Below are 16,472 nucleotides of genomic sequence, written 5' to 3'. Positions count from 1 at the left end.
TGCCCTCCTTGAGACGTATTTAAGAAGAGGAATGGTAGTAGATCGTCACTCTTTCTGGCTTTCAAAGGGTCCCTCCTGGTGCTTTGGGGCCTGATACTGTTTGCAATTCTTTCTTCCCCCGAGGAGGTTAGGAAAAATAGAAAGGCCCAAGACAGGTACCGCTCGGTGTTTAATGATGACAGGCAGAGGTGGGAAAGCACTTTTTCCTCTCGGCAGAGCCTGGGCTATTAGGAGAAGGAAATTTAGTGTTTGATTTGCCCATTCTCCATTCCTCATCGAGGCTTCGGTCCCAAATTGCTAAACCTCCATTCAACAGTTAAATTAAACATAACTAACTTTGTTGATATTATTTCACAGCCGAATAACTTGATATTCGTACTCTTTGTGTGTTCAATAAGTACAGAGCTCAGACACATTTTTAAGTCTCAGCTGGTGATGAATTCTGCTGAGCTAAACTTGTGTTTCACAGGATTCTGCTCAGCTGAGACGGGGTACGCTATTGCACTGTAAAAATAAGCTTCAAGCCATAATTTTGATGGGCCCCTCACAGCAAGGAAACATCCCTCTTCTCCTCCCTCTTCTTAGTAGCAACTCTCACTTGCCACTTGCACATCCTAACCTAAAGGAATCCCGTGCAGACAATAATCCTTCACACCAATGCCTCCAAGGGGCAAAGAGCACTGAACTTGGACACCCAAGGCCTCTGAATTTGCCCCCTCTCTGCCTCTTCATGGACTGGTGACTATAAGCAGGTCACTCCATCTCTGGTAGTCAGATTCTCTGGCAGCTAGGGAGGCAAAAACCTTGCCTTGCGACCTCTCACATCTGCTGCAAGCTCAAGTTGCACAAAGTATTGAAAACATGCTGCAAACTGTCAGGCGCTGTTCACTATTATCTACATTTTCACTTGTCATTACAGTCCAACCCTCTAAACATGACAGGGATTGTCTAATGAACGTTTGAATTAAATAATAAATTCATGTGTTAGGCACTGTCTACGTACTAAGCCCTGTGTCAAATACTATGGGCGTAAAGAAGAAATTGTGTTTTCATTTGAAAGATAAATAAATAATTATAATCCAGGGAGATGCTTACCACACAGTGGAGACCTGTACAAAGTTCTTGAGCGCACGACCTCCTGCCCAGGTGAGCAAGGACCATGCACAGAGGAGGCCACTTGTGAGAGAAGAGGGGGCATTACAAATGCTGATAAGAAGCACGTGTCCATCCCCCACTAAGAACTTTATACACTTTCTTCTCTAAGTGTCACAGCAGCCGTGGTAGTGTCATACCTAGCTTACAAGTAACAAGGCCAAAGCCTAAATAACTCACCTAAGATGCCAAAGCTGGTAAGGGAGGAGCCTGGATTTCAAAGCCACGCCCACCACCAGGGGACTGGGACGGCCCCTCCTCACCGGCTCCCTCACTGGAGTCTCACAGCTTAAGAAAAAGCATGTTTGTCTTTCTGTAGAAGACAGATTTAAAAATTACCCGGGAACATCTTATTTAGGTAACATTAATTATGAATTATCAAAAACTATAGAAATTTTCCTTTTTTAAAGGCAGGATGTGGAGGTTATTGTCAGCCTATGTGGATATCTCACTGAACGCAAAAGCAGGAAGTGCAGATCAATCTCCCAAGGAGCTGGAACTAAGTACCACAAACTCCACAAATAAGGCGGATTCTTACCTCTCTCCCTCTCTCGCTCTCTGGCTTCCCCTTCCATTGACTTCATTCTCTCCCGTTATATTCATTATTTTCTCTCTTCGGACCAGCTTTCCTTATTTCTCCATAAAAATGGCTACCCACCCCTTGTTACACCACAGAAGACTGACTCGCACCTCTAACTCCCAATTCCTAATTCCCGGAGGAGGGTACCTGGCCCAGCTTGGGTTAACTGTCTGGGTCCTGAAGTGTGGGCTGTACATAGTCACTTCCTTCCAGTGTGAAGAGAACAGCATGGGGAGTAGAGAAACTCAAGAAACACTACCTCGGCAAGGTACTCAAGGTCAACATCAGCAGTGACGTCACGTTGATAGTATGTATTCTTGATAAGATGTGATGAAAATGGCACCTCGCCTCTGGTCTTCCTGCCCCAACCCCATAACCTCAGCTAATCATGAGAAAAGCATTGGACAAGTTCTACATAGTACCTAACCAGTACTCCTCAAAACTGACAAGTTCATCAAAACTGGAAAAGGCTAAGAAACTGTGACAGTTAAGAAAAAAGCTAAGGAGATATGACCACTAAATGTAATGCGTATCCTGGATGGCATCTTGGGTCAGAGGGACCACTGCCCTTGGACATGGTTGATTTTGGTTTGCTCACTCCCCTCTTCTTAGTGAGACAATCCCCTCCCAGGCTGCCTCCACAAATCACTAAGAGATCATCAAGGGGCCTATGCCAGCTACTGAAGGATGTTCATTCCAATATTCTTTTAGTCCTGGCCTGGCAACTCTGCATGGGACCAAGACCTCATCAGCGTTTTATGCCCTTTAGGGGACCCATCCTTGCTTCTCTCAGGATAGTCTTATACAACCTTTCAAAGGACAAGAGTATCTTCTCACAATTAACCTTTGGAATGGGCACTAAAAATAATTTTCACTTTAATAGTTCAGATTTTAAGAGGAACGGCAGATGGGAGTGGCTCGTTTAAGTGTTTTCTTTGCCAAAGCAGTGGAGAGGGACAGAACACACAGGAATCTTTGGCCACTGGGCTGAGACTTCGACATTTTAACCCTTTTATATTTGCCTTGTTCTCCTTTCTACCATCTCCTTCAAATGATCTTATTTGATCAAATGAACTGAATATTTGCTAATAAACTAATTACTCCGGGGAAACACCCTTAATTCTTCCTTCCATTCTTTAAAAACTGCCCTCAGGTACCTCTGGTCAAGATGGAGGCGTAGGTAAACACAGCCCATCTCCTTGCACAACCATTACAAAAATTACAACTACACTACAAAGCAACTATCACCTAGAATCATCAAAAAACTGAACTGTATAGAAGCCTGACAACCAAGGAATTAAAGAAGTCACATTCATCCAGACGGGTTGGAGGGGCAGAGACAAAAAGATGCGGAATGGATGGTCCCACACCAATGTGTGATGGATAAAAATCAGAGGGATCCCTTGGGAGCGAGGGATCCCATCCCCACACCAGACCACTCAGCCAGGGTTCCAGTGTAAGAAAGATAAGTCCCTATATATAGCTTCTGGCTTTGAAAACCATTTGGGGCAGAGGAAGAAACTGTGGGATTCTCAGGCGTCTCCTCTTAAAGAGCTCACAACGGCCTTAGGACTTACTCAGACTCACTCCCTCTGGGCTCCAGCACAGGAGCAGCAGCAGGAAGGTCACCAGTGGCATAGGGGGAGAAACTGAAATATATGGCATCAAGGCAAGTGCCAGGGGACGGCTTCCTCCTGGACAAAACTCCAGAGGCCAGGCAGTGGCATTGTCCCCTTTCTGAACACTGCCCCACACAGAGCCACAGAGCAGCAATACCACATTGGAGATCCCATCAACCTGATTCACTAGGGTTGCCCCGCCCAGGCAATTACCTAAGGCTCTGCCCCATCCAAATGACCAGTGTGCTTTTCTACAATAGGCCATGCTACTGAGACAGGGAGTCAAAACATCTCTACTTAATACATAAAAACAAACACAGGGAGGCTGCCAAAATGAAGAGACAAAGGAACACAGCCCAAATGAAAGAATAGAACAAAACTCCATAAAAAGAATTAAACAAAATGGAGAAAAGCAACCTATCAGATGCAGAGTTCAAAACACTCGGTATTAGGATGCTCAAGGAACTCATTGTGTATGTCAACAGCATAAAAAAGACTCAGGCAGCAATGAAAGTTATACTAAGTAAAATAAAGAAAAATTTACAGGGAACCAGCAGTAGAGAGGATAAAGCTGAGAATCAAATCAATGATTTGGAACATAAGGAAGAAAAAAACATTTAATCAGAACAGAAAGAAGAAAAAAGAATCCAAAAAGACAAGGATAGGCTGAGGAGCATCTGAGACAACTTCAAACACACCAAAATCTAAATCATAGGGGTGCTGGAAGGAAAAGAGAAAGAGCAAGAAATTGATAGCTTATTTGAAAATAATGAAAGAAAGCTTCCCTAATTTGGTGAAGGAAATAGACATATAAGACCAGGAAGCACAGAGAATCCCAAACAAGTTAGACCCAAAGAGAACCACATGGAGACACATCATAATAAAAATACCAAAGGTTAAAGATAGAGAATCTTAAAAGCAGCAAAAGAAAGGCACAGAGTTACCTACAGACAAGTTCCCATAAGACTATCAAGATGATTTCCCAAATGCAGCTTTGCCAGCAAGAAGGGACTGGCAAGAAGTATTCAAAGTGATGAAAAGCAAGGACCTACAACCTAGATTACTCTATCCAGCAAAACTATCATGTAGAATGGAAGGCCAGATAAGTGTTTGCCAGACCAGGTAAAGCAAAAGGAGTTTATTATCACCAAACCTTTATTATATGAAATGTTAAAGGGACTTATGTAAGAAAAAGAATCAAAACTATGAACATTAAAATGCCAATAAATTCACAACTATCAACAACTGAATCTAAAAAACAAACTAAGCAAACAAGCAGAACAGAATCATAGATATGGAGATCATTTGGAGGGTTATCAGTTGGGAGGGAGAAGGGCGAGAATGGGGGGGAAAGGTTGAGAGATGAAGAAGTACAAATTGGTAGGTACAAAATAGATAGGAAAACGTGAAGAACAGTATGGGAAACAGAGTAGCTAAAGAACTTACATGCATAACCCATGGACATGAACTAAGGGGAAGGATTGCTGGAGGGAATGGAGTATACCAGGTGGAGGGGACCAAAGAGGGAAAAATCAGGACAACTGTAATAGCATAATCAATAAAATATATTAAAAAATAAAAACTTCCCTTAAACATCTTTTGTTTTAATAAATGACTTAATTCTGTGCTGTGGTTTGCAGTCTTAATGAACTTGGGACTGTAAAATCCTCCTCATGCTTCATTTTCAGTCATATCACGTAGAAAACCACTGTATTTCTCACAGTCGTGCCTGAGCTTTCTCAAAAAACAAAGGACCAAGCTAAGTCCTATTGTCCCTGGATGTTAATTAACATCATGATACCACCACATGAGCTTTTGTACCCGAAACCTACGCAACCCTCTCCCCTACAGGCACACCTGTGGGACAGAATGTTAGGCAACACCTCTCAGCCAGCACCCAATTATATAACGTGGAACCTTGGGGATGAACAATTCTATGCTCAGCCCACTGAGACACTTGCCTGGGCCCTATGCTCTAGTTTTCACTCTTGTCGTATAATAATCACACTTGTCAGTGTCCCTCTGACGACAAGATTCTCTAAAGTAATGATTCGCTCTTCTCATCTCCCCCATGGCGTTCGCACAATGCCTGCACACAGTGTACACAGCACACCGAACGGAAGGGCAAAGAGACAGAGGCCCTTCATACACCCCGTTAGCCAAAGTCAAGGCTACGGATGCCGATGGCTCTTGGAGCTTAAGCAGGTACAGAGCAGGGATTAAAAAAGAATGTCCTCCCCGCATGCTCACTCTGACTGGGCAATGATGTAATTTCCAGTCTCACGTCTCTATTTTAGACCACATATGGCAGTAATATTGGCTCTTTCCAACCTCAGCCTAACCATGACTAAACAGGTTGATGAATGTCATGCATCTTATCATCATACATGCATATTTTTAAATATAATTCACTTTTGATCTGCACCCTTGTGCAGTGGCGAATGAAAACAGTTAAGATTTCTTCCACTGTCTGCCTTTAAATGTATTAAACAGCCCTGCTGTCAATAGATTATATTCTTGTACAATGATAATAGCCCCCAAAACTAAGAGGCCTTGTCAGGAATTGCAGTTGTCACAGTTTGATGGGAATGATTTTACTTGGGGTTCGTCTGCCGCACAATCATCTCATAATCTGGATATACATCACAGCATGACATGTAAATTTCCTGCTACTCTGCTTTCATTTCCAGAGGCAGCAATCAAATGAAAACCACTCAACCTCACCCAAATGTATAAATAATTTTCATTCAAACATATTAACAGTCAAAATATGAGAATTTATCACAGAGTGCTAGGCCTTTTAAGAAGCAATAAAGACTTTACTTTTTAAGCATATTTCTCCTTAGAAAAGTAATATGAATAGTAACTTGCAATTTAAAAATCGCATTTGAGAGTCCACATAGAAAGCACCTAATCTGCAAACTTAAGGAATGCAGGTGCTTTGCCATAGATTTGATGCTTGGAGGAGAAGGGATGAGGGAAATATTGTGTAACAGAATTGCATGTGGATTAATAATCACCTACATGAAAATACCAATGTCTAGAAAGGCTGATTTATGTCATCTTTACTAAACATATCTTTTGTGCTGCACAATCTATAGTAGATTACTTTCTCTAAAATATAAACACCTGACCCAGCAGTGATTTGGGTAATATAACCAATGATACTTTTTTCCCCTGATAAACATCAGATTTTAATTGAAAGCCATCTCCTTGGGGGTGGAGGGCAGGGGAAGACCCATTGAATCGCAGCCGTGATGTGGCTGACTATACCCTACTGTGGGCTGAGTCCCAGCCACGCTGGCTGTCAGTTACCAGGGACGGGAGAGACATACTCACAATTGAAAAAAAAAATATTTGTCCTCAGTGCTCAGATATGAAGTCAAATGAGAGCAAGGTGCTGGTTCACCCCTTGGCCTCGTTCAAGGTGAGTGTGGGGATCGCCATGGGAGCCGTACTTGACAGAGAGGACAAGAGCTGCAGAGTCCTCAGCCCTGGAGCTTGGAAAGCTCTCCTGAGAAGGTGCTTTGAGGCACCTTTCAGATGCAGACTTTCTACTCAGCCAGATGGAGGGGCTAAAAGACGTCATTTGACCAATAAGGTACCATGTTGATGTATTTATTAATTATGGAACAAAACCCCAAAAGAAATGTAATACTCTGACACATGTAATTTAATAATTAACCCACTCAGATTTCCAAAAGGTATCTTCCATATTTTAGAGAGGACAGCACTTTGCCTCTGGGTAAAAAGCTAATTTAAAGGGTTCTATCATATCTTCGAGGGCAACCGAGAAGTGGAAGGTGTTTAGAAAGTGTGGATTGGAAGGTAGAGTTCAAGATGGAGGGAAATCTACTTTTCCCATTGATGCCAGCACCTAAAAATTTTGCTGCCTCACTTTAAATTTTTATACCTTTTTCCTCTCCCCCGCTCCTCCCCCACCATGTGCAAAAACTGCTAAGATGACAGTTTTTCCCATTTCTCCAGTAAGTGTGTCTGCAGAAGTAGAAGTACCATAACCCGGGGTACAGCAAGCTCAGCCATTTGAAATAAAACTTTGCAGTACTAATGTTTTTGTAACTGCTTTCATATTGTAATGATATTTTTCCAAGCACTGGTTTTATTTGATCTTAAATACCTTTTTGGGAAAGTCCAGTGAGCTGACTCTAATAAAATCATGCTATTGAAAAAAGGTTTAAGTAGAATGTTCAGAATAAATTACAAAACTGCATGCAAGAATACCAGCTAGTGCTGCAATAAAAAGCTGAAAATGAGTATTCTTGCAATATATTTTAAAGAAGTAGTATACTTTTTTTGTCCATTTTTTTTCATTGAATGTTTCATAACAGAATGCCTCCATGTCGTGAAAAGAGGGAAATGCATACCAAATGAACAAACTGCAGGAAAAATTACATTTAAGGGGAAAAAAAAACCTTGACTTTTTGGGGGGAGTATAGAATATATTTCATTTCATTTTCAATAACTGTTGGAAGATAATAGGAAATGTAATTTCTTTCCATTTGCTGTGCCAAAATACTTAAATTACATCATACTTATCCTGTCATATTTTTCAGGACCCTTTAATGGATTTCACATTCCTTATGTATGCACTAAGGAATGGATCTGCTTTAAAAGACAAGAGATGTCCAGCAGTAGGGATCTCAGGGAAACTGTTAGTTGGCCAAAGTGGAAGACAGAGACAATTGTATATCTGACGTTCTTGTGGTGGAGCAGGAGTAAAGAGCTCATAAGTGAGAAAAGTAAGTATATCCTCCTAATTACTCTTGAAATCCTAGGTCCAAAAAGAAATCATAGGCCTGCTCCTTAGCTCTCCCACCACACCAGACAGTTTCACAAAAATTTGACGCCAAACGAGCAAAGGACTGCAGATGATAAATTTCCCATGGTGCCATGCTATCTGCCATTTGAGAGTCTACCGTGTTCTGGGTGCTGAGTCAAGCTCTGAGCTTCAAGTTCTGTAAGAAACAATATTTATGTAAGTCAAATTAACTTATAAATCCAAATTCACTTCTCTTGCCTCCACGTAAAATAAAAGCAACCACTCCCATTCTATGGAGAGAAACGAGGACAAAGAAATGGTGGCCGTAGAGTGATGAACAAAGTCTAGAAGACGATGGGCATTGTTGGTGGCCTACCCAGCGTTCCTTCTCCATCCATCCTCCTCCCTATAGAACCTGAGTTTGTTCAGGGATGCATTTCTTCTCACACAGCTGTGCACTTCAGGAGACTCTGACCCATCTGGTTGTAACTGCAGACTGGCTGGTCGTGGGCACTCTTCTTCCCTTTGCCGTTGTTGAGTCTGAGAAAGGGCACGAGAGTCTGGCAAGGAAAGTGGGAGAGGAAGGAAGTCTGCTGGCGCTCCCTCACAGAAGAGGTTTCTTGCCAACCAAAGAAGTGCCCTCTCTTTTTTCCTCCAGATATTTTGTTGCCTAGGTGCGACTCCTGACAGTTAGCAGCCACTCTGCTAGGATGAATACCAGTGATGGCAGAAACAATGCTGTATGTGTTTCCGAGGGTTGCTGTAACAGAGTACAACAAACCAGGAGTCTTAAAATAACAAAAATGTAATGCCTCACAGTTCTGGGGCTAGGAGTCCAAAATCAAGGTGTCAGCAGGGCCATGTTCTTTCTGATGGCCCTACGGGGAGAATACTTTCTGGCTGCCTCTAGTGTCTGCCAGCAATCCTTAGCGTTCTTTGGCTTGTAGATACATCATACCAGTCACAAGGCCATTCTTCCCCCTGTGTGTCTTCACATTGTGCATGCTTGTCTTTGTATCCAAATAACCCCTTTTGATAACACCAATTATATTGGGTTAGAGAGACCACTCTAGTGATCTCATTTTAATTTGATTGCCCCTGTAAATAAGCTATTTACAAATAATGTCACATTCTGAAGTGCTAAGAATTAGGACTTCAACATATATTGGTGGGGGAGGTGGTTGGGAGACACAATTCAACCCATAAATGCCTCAAACGTGGGCAAATACCAAGGCTGATAGACCTTGATGACATCACTGAGCATTCTGATCAAGCACCTGTGAAACCTGTCCTTCCTGGGGACTCACCAATATGTGAAAACACCTTTCTGTATTGTTCGAGTCATTTTGTATTGAGGTTCGTTACATTCATTGGTGCAACATATATGGGATAAAAACAGATCTGACTCCACTGTTTAACACCTGTGTCCTCAGAAACTCTCTCTGAGGACATTTTCTATATCTCTAAATAGAGCCAAATGTTATCTCACAGTTGTCAAGGGTTGATGAGACAATGCACATAAACCGAAAAGGTGCTACATAGATTGCTGTTACACTCTTCTTAAAACCTACCCTTGTGACTCTGGAAGGACAAAAACAATACCATAGAATCTACTTTTAAAGGGACTAATGAAAACCAATAGTCCCTGATGGTTTTTACATTTCTACATAGGTCATCGTGTCCATGTTCTTCCCTTGGGCACAATGCACCTGTCCACACCCGCCTGAGGCTTTGTTACAGCCCCCATCTGTGGGAGGCAGTTGGCCTTCATGGTCAAAAGCATGGGCTCTGCTGGAGTAGGACCATGTGGATTCGAACCTTCATTCTGCCCCTTGCTATGTGGGAGGTAAGGCAAGTTATTTAACCTCTCTGTACCTTGGTCCCTTCATCTCTAAAAAATAGGAATGACGAAGTTCAACATACACTCTTTCTTCCTTGCAATCCCCATTATCATCTGCAATCATCTTGGGACGCTACACCAATGGATTTCAAACTTCAGGGTGTGTCAGAAGCACCCGTGATGCTCATTATAAATATAGTTTTCAAGCACCATCCCTCCCCAATTCAGAGATTCAGATCCAGTCAGTCTGAGATCCACTTGCAACAATCACTCCAGGTGGAATTGATGCAGATGGCCTCTTATCACACACTAAGAAACTTTCTACTTTTTCTGATTGGAAGTCAGGAGACTCTGAAGGCATTACTCAACTTGGAGAGATATATTTCTCTTACTTCCCCTACTATTGTACAAGCTTCTGGAAGGCAGAGGTATCATTATCTCTCTGATCCCCACTAACAACCCCCCCCCCCACCACATGTCTAGCATAGCACCTTGCTTACTGGAACACAAAGGGGTTTACTAAATCAGTCTGAAGTAATCTTAGATGGTGGAAACAGAAGTGGCCAGGGGGAGATGGAGGATGGAGCACTAGGCAGAAGGAAAACAGTTTCACCTAGCCATTTAGATGTTTCAAGAGATTCTGCTCGAACAGCTGTCCTGAGCCAGCCCCAGTACCAGTTTTTGTTTCCAGAGCCCCACAAACAGTGTGGCCCTGGAAGCACAGTCACCAGAAAGCTCTGAAATTGCAGGTTGGCTTCACTTTTTAGAATTCTACCAGCTTGGGACACAGCACCCCCCACGCCCAAGGCAAGCCAGGTCCAGGAGGACAACGGGGCAAAATGCCAAATGAGAAGCTTAATTTGGATTTCTTATCATTACTGGGTCACTCGGCCAACTAAGTTTAGCCCTCTTAGGGGCAATTCAATAACGAACATTTACAGTGTGGTTTTATAAAGTGATTAATGTTAATACATACAGCAATATGTAGCTACTATTTATTGGATGACTATATGGGCCAGGTGCTTTTCATGAATTATATTGTTAAATTCTCAAGAATCCATTCAACTAATATTTGTTGAGCATCTACTATGTGTCAACTTATCAAGGAAAGCCAGTATGATGTACTTATCAATATATGTATGACTATATCTATATTTCATATATGACTATATAGAGAGACATTTCCTGTAAAGAATGGGAAGCTAAGTATAAAGCATTGGTACATGGTCTGACACATAGTAAACACTGAATTAATATAAACCATTATTGTTAATTTTCACAGAGTATACATACTATTATTAACCATGGTTCTTTCTGGATGATTTCTTTCTGGAAATGTTCTGGGAAAATATTTCTTTCTTTTGCTTATCATAGATATACTAAATGTTCTACAATAATTATGCAATTCTATTATAATAGGAAATTAAAGTTTCTTATTTTAAAAATTAGTAAGATATTTCCCTTCTGAATCCACAAATGAAAACCACCCTGTCTTTGACAGCACCACCTAGTGGCTTCAACAAAATGTGGCTGAAAAAGATCCTTTCTTTCCCCCACCCACCTCCTCCGGACACAGTCTCAGAAACGCTACTTCTTGTCGAGATCCATAGGAGTGATTTTGATATGTTCTGACTCACACAGTATCCTGCATAAAGTTTGACCAATGACTGGCATGCTTAATTTGTGCCCTCGTTGATCTTTATAACTCACTACTTTTTCATGATGGGATGATTTTATTTCATACAGGACTTTGATTTTGATACTTTTTCTCACAGAAATACAACTTAGGAATCCAGTGAGACCTCTAACCCACACATACACACACACAAAATAAATCTTCTATTTTAGAATATCCTTGTAGCTAGAGGTAGAAAAATTACTTAGCAAAGGTAAGTTTATCTGTTTATCTTTACCCCCCTTTAGCTTCTATTTGGTTACCCAGTTGTACAATTCACATAGTAAAAAAAAAAAAAAAAAAAAAAAAAAAAAAGCACTTATTAAGTACCTACTAGGTGACACACATTATGCAAGATGTTGCAATGAAAAGCTGAACAAAACATGCTCCTTGTCCTCAATGAGCTGATATGGGAGACAGATGTTTGTTTAACACTGACACAGCAACTCATGCGTGCACTCACTCATTTAACAAGTATTTGGTGAGCAGATACTATATAATAAGCACTGTTCTAGGCACTGGGGATACAAAAATCAATGAAATAAATAAAGTTCCTGCCTCTAGAGCTTACAATCTAATGGAGGATAGGTAATCAACAAATGACTATAAGACATAGTTGCGATAGTAAGTGTTACAAAAAATAATAAAGAGAGTTAAGGGGGATAGAGAAATGTCAGGGTTGCTGCTGATAATGAAAGCCTCTCTGGTCCCCGGATATTTGAGAAGAGACTAGGGGGTGCTAAGGAAGCAAACCATGCAGACACTGAGGGGAAGAGCGTTCTCTGCAACGGTCCCGAGGCAGGCATGTGCTCCCTGGTATTGATAGAATAGCACGGAGGTTCACATGATTGCGTAAAATGAGCTAGGGAGAGAATGGTAGATGATGAATGTGGACCAGATTTGGTAGGACTTGCTGGCCACGGTAAAGATCTTGGATTTGATTCAAGGGTTGGTAGGAAGCCATTGAGCAAACAATGACATGCTCTGGCTTAAATTTTAAAATATCTTTTAGTTGCTGAGTAGATATTAGACTGGAGGAGGACAAGAGTAGAAAGAAGGAAACCATGAATAATCAAGTGAATGAATGTCTGAGAAACAACTGAATGTATGAATAAAATGTAAAAATAGAACAAAAGAGGTAGTGTTCCATTACAGCCGGGAGTGATAAAGAAAGTCTCCTCATTGGAGGTGAGGCCTAAACAGGGATTTGCTTTTTATTTTCAGAATTGAATTTTTTTGGCAAAGAATGTTCTTCCATTAGGAGACCCATAATATCAATGTCTCTCTTTTGCAATGTTAGCAACTTAATAAATGCCCTAATGCATTCATTCATTAATGGTTGCAAAATGGTGATATCCTCATTCTATCTTTCCATTTATATTTATTAGCTGGAATACATTTATAAAAAGAACCTTTCCTTTATCTTCTATTCCATTACCCAGTTGTATAATTCACACACAAAAGACAAAATAAATGCTTGAGTTTTTCTCCTTTATTTTCAGTTTTCAGAATAATGAGTGGCTGACTAGCATCTTTTCATGGTGACCAATGTTTGCTTGCTTTTCTCTCTCTTTTTCCTTCTCCCTCTTTTTCTCCCCCTTCACTTCTCTCTCTCTCTTTCATTCTTTCTCTTTTACATACAGAGTGGGGCAAAAATAAGTTTGCAGTTGTTAATATCTGAAACACAGTTTATTGTATTATTATTTATTACTGTATTATTTTCATAAGAAAACTGTAAACCTACTTTTGCCCACACTATATATTCTTTCTTTCTTTCTCCCTTTCTCTTTTTCTTTCCTTCATTCTCTCTTTCTTATTAACATTATGAACTTATGATTTTTAAACATATCTGGCGGGTTTTAATCAATTGCAGTTATTACCCATGTGGATGCTTAAATGTTCCATCTTTGGGCAAGAGCCTCTGCAAGTCGGCTCCTGAGCCCTGTGGACAAAAACCTGGTGGCCTTTTATCCCTTCCTTGCTATGAGATACAAGTTCTAACAAGCTCAACCTGCACTTTCCCTGCCCCTAACTCGGAATAGATGTTTCCCTAAGGAGCCCTGGGCTCTGTTTGTGGGGCACTGATACATCAGCACCACAGCCTGAATGCTAGGCGTGAACCACTGTTTCTGCATTGGCGGTTGTTTCTAGGCCTTTTCAGTAGACAGAGTTTGAAATTTTTAAGATACAATTAATTAGGATCTCATATCAACAATTCTAACTTCAATTATAAGATTTTTTTACTCCTTTTCCACACGGTGATAGTCTTGATTTTCAACAACTCCAAAAATGATAGAATTACACTAACCTTCAATTACTAATTTGCTCTATTCCCCCAAAGTGCAACAATCTCATAATTAACAATACCAACAGTACCAACAACAACATGATTACTGTAGATAGTTTAAGATTCTTTTTGCAGTCCTTTTTGTCCGAAGGGTATCTCACCCTATGAATGTACAGACAAGTCACTGACATTTAAAGTCATTTAGAATTGTTCATGTCTTGGACTTTTCACAGTGTGCGGTGGAAGCAGATATTTAAGATGAGATTATAAGGCAGTCATTGTTACACAAGAAGTGGAGAGAGCAAAGTGAGGTGCTCCTGTCTGAAGGCCCAGAGTTGGCCTCCCTGGGAAGGTGACACTCAAGCCGAGGCCTAATGGCTGGTTTGGAATCAGCTCAGCAGAATATGGGTGTAAGGTGGGAAGGGAATGCTCCAACCCATGTTTCCTAAGCTGTGATTTATGAAGCACCCTGCAAATAAAATCCCAAGGAACAACTGTCGCTTTTGGGTTTTCTCTTTCTAAATCATGTTCTCCAAAAATCAAAGGATCATTAACCAAATCAGCTCTGATCTCCTCTTTGAGAGTGGTGTTCAAATCAAACAAGTCACACAGAAGGTAACTATTGCACAAGGTCATAGGCCTATGCTTTCTTTGTAACTGCAAGACCACACTGCTTAGTGTGATGATCCATCTGAGTTATCATACTTCCATTTCTAAAAGCAAAAGCCTCAGAGTGTAAGTACTTGCCCTCATTAGAAGAATTTAAAAAGAAGGACCTCAGAGGGTGGAGGGCATCCCTCAGAGATCCCAGAGAGAACCTGACACTGCAGGAGACCTAAAATAATAATGAAAATGACTCTGTTCTGTGGGCGGCACTGTATAAGATGCTTAACATACATAAAATCTAATCCTCAAAACAACTCTGTAGTTTGGGTGATGTTATCCCATTTTAGATCCAAAGAATCTGAGGACCAGAGAAGGCATGAGGCAGAGTTCAAAGTTACACAGCTGCGAAGTGGAAGAGCCAACATTCAAAATCAGGTTTGCCTGATACCAAAACCAATACCCTACCCATTACCTTCCTGAATTTCACTTGTTTGTTCTCTAGAGACATGGCATTAGAATATATATATATGGTGGTTTATAAAGTAAATTATGTCAGCCTAGAGTTACACCCATATGGAGTACTCACCGTAAGAATTAACACTTGGTTAACCCTTTACAGCTTACACTGATGCCTTTTCTAACTCGATTGGATCTCATTATTCCCATTTTGCAGAAGAGGAAAGTGAGACTCAAGATGTTAAGTGGCTTGGCTACTAAGTGACAGAACTGGGGTTTAAACCCAAGGCTTCTGACTCCAAATCTCCCTCCACTCCCCCAAAAATTATAGTGCCACTTGTCAACAAAATATCACTCTTTGTTTATGAAACTGAGCATCAAAAAATAATAATAATAGAACTTTACTTAAAACTTTTTTACTTAAAAAATCTCTAGGTAAAAAAAACTGCAAACTCAATACCTTAACATTATAGCAAAAAAAGACAGAAAAAGAAAACATAAAACTCTATTTTTAAATTATTTTCTTTATTCTTCAGTAAATCGAAAACTTCTAAAAATAATGTCAACTTTAAAAGAGAAGGGAGAAAAACATAATCTCTCATGGCTTAAATTACTCATTTTTTAAATAAATAATTATACTAAAAAGGCACAAAATTTACTTGCTTTTGATAAGTCCATACTAACAGCTTTCTCACATGTAGCATGGCCCATTTTAGGTTTGAGAGTCAGGCGGTCTTGGGTTCAGACCTTGGCTTTGCCTCCTCCTAGCTTCAGTGCTCACTGGTAACACCCTGGGTAAGGGCTGTGAGGGTGAAATGACATCATACAGGCCAAGCGCTTCACCCAGCGCCTCAGACCTAGTAAGTGCTCAATAAATGGAAGCTGGTCTTCATTTGTGTGCCATACCGCTTCTCACGGTGGTTAGGGATTAAAGGCCAGAATTTGAATTTGGGGAAGTTTTTTTTTTTTTAAAACCCTTAATCTTCAATCAGTTAATTTTTCTTAAATAATGAAAATCATGAATTTAATTCTATTTCCTATATTTGAAATGTATCGACTAAGGACTAAAACAATCCAAAGTTAAGTGTTATTTTTATCCTGTTGCTTAGTTCAAATTTTAGAAAGAAAAAAATTTTTTTGGCTTTTTAAACATAGAGAACATGATTGCAATATTTTCATCAACCTATGAAGCAGAAAACACTATAATACAGTTTCACTGACTCAGGACCATGAAATCTCTGTTCCAAAGCATCAGCTTTACCTATCCAGCTGCTGCAATGGAGCTGTGGGTCTATGCGGGGGAGTCTCTCAGGACCACCCGGATTCTCACACATCTGGATCTTGCTCACTGGTGACTGAGCCCGATATTTGCATGGAGTGTCGCTAGGGCAATCCGCCTAGCAACCCACAGGTTTGTTCTGTGATAGAAAAACCAATGCGGAATTCTGCTCAAATCACTGTGCTCCAACCAAGGCTG

This window comes from Pteronotus mesoamericanus, unplaced genomic scaffold, assembly GCF_021234165.1.
Source record: "Pteronotus mesoamericanus isolate MK-2021 breed Mesoamerican mustached bat unplaced genomic scaffold, CSHL_Meso_final contig_105, whole genome shotgun sequence".
Lineage (NCBI taxonomy): Eukaryota > Metazoa > Chordata > Mammalia > Chiroptera > Mormoopidae > Pteronotus > Pteronotus mesoamericanus.
The sequence above is the reverse complement of the archived record's forward strand: the minus strand, read 5'-3'. Positions refer to the sequence as shown.